Below are 1,354 nucleotides of genomic sequence, written 5' to 3'. Positions count from 1 at the left end.
TTTCTAGAAAATGATTATACAGACGCTCGCAAAGAGAAATGCATGCCATTAGATAGCTTCAGTAAAGTTGCTTGGAAAAAACTCACATTTGGACTGATTCCTAAAGCATACCATTCTACCACTGCATCTTTTGGTTCAAAGTATAGATTACTGTCCTCAGTACATGTTCCTGCATTCTTACACATTTGATAATACACGTATAGACTGGGGGATTATCACTTAATGCTCCATTGGTTTAGCAGCCTTTTCTGCAGGTTCATCAGCAGGCTCAGCAAGCTGTGCCTTTCTCTGTGACCTTTCTTCAAGGCCTTCCAAGAATGGAGACACATCATCATCATCGTAAATCATAAACTCCAAGTCTTTACCAACAATTATATAACGGAAACATTCCTTGTAGCTAGGTCCTGCTCTGCAGGAACTGTCTCTCTTAAAGCACACAGACCATACTTAACCAGTTCATTCAAATTGCACTCCATAAACTTAGACATATGTCTCTCCAAGTAAATATGAGCTGATTAAGAACAAGCTCCAATGAACATAGCTCTGCAGTCAAAATAGTTAGCATATAGGCAGCTTTGGAAAATATGAGGGCCCATATCATCAGAACCAGCAATAAGCAGCCCAACACTATATGGTCTTTGGTCATATCTTTGCTTTGGTATCTGGGTCTTGCTTCCAATTAGAGAAACAAGATGAGACATGGGAAGAGATCTATCAAATACAAATCTGGAATCTAAACACTCCTGGCACATAAAATTACATAACAGTATAGCGCCAGCAGTTAAGTCCCACAATTGAGATACCAATATGGTTGTTAATATGGAGAATTTTTTTCTGATGAGCTAAAAGTTCTGACTGTGCTCTCTGCAATGCAACCAACACTGCATGGGTTTTTTATTGCAGAACTGTGACTAAACCTTGGTTGACAGATTCCATTGCTTATTCAATTTGATGAATCCTGCCCTGAAAGCTCCAAACACTGACATCATTGTCATACTGGTTGCAAAACATGGTTCAGACATGGTCCTGGCTGTCATCTCCTGCAAACCTGCCAATCAAGAGCCCTGCCAAAACTACTGCTTGGCCATCTACAGGGAAGTCTGCACAATCAGATTTTGATGGAATTTTTAAAAAATCTTTGTTGTTGTTTTCTTTTTTTATTGAATTTACTGGGGTACAAGTTTCAAGTGTACAACTCAATAAAACATCATCTGCACAGTGCATGGTGTGCCCATCACTTTTAATAACATTTATTCATTGAAAAAAAATGTTTAATTGTGGAAAAACATACAAAAGGAAATTAAGAACACACAAAATCCCACCCCCAGATGAACTTCTGTGAACAGTTTCATGA

General features: G+C 38.5%; 1 pseudogene; it reads right to left on the bottom strand.

Annotated features, from left to right (window-relative positions):
• Nucleotides 1-219: 219 nt before the first annotated feature.
• LOC148091990 (proteasome subunit alpha type-1 pseudogene) lies at nt 220-1,103 on the bottom strand (annotated as a pseudogene).
• Nucleotides 1,104-1,354: the final 251 nt, after the last annotated feature.

This window comes from Miniopterus natalensis, chromosome 11 (assembly GCF_054644295.1).
Source record: "Miniopterus natalensis isolate mMinNat1 chromosome 11, mMinNat1.hap1, whole genome shotgun sequence".
Classification (NCBI taxonomy): Eukaryota; Metazoa; Chordata; class Mammalia; order Chiroptera; family Miniopteridae; genus Miniopterus; species Miniopterus natalensis.
The sequence above is the reverse complement of the archived record's forward strand: the minus strand, read 5'-3'. Positions and strand labels throughout refer to the sequence as shown.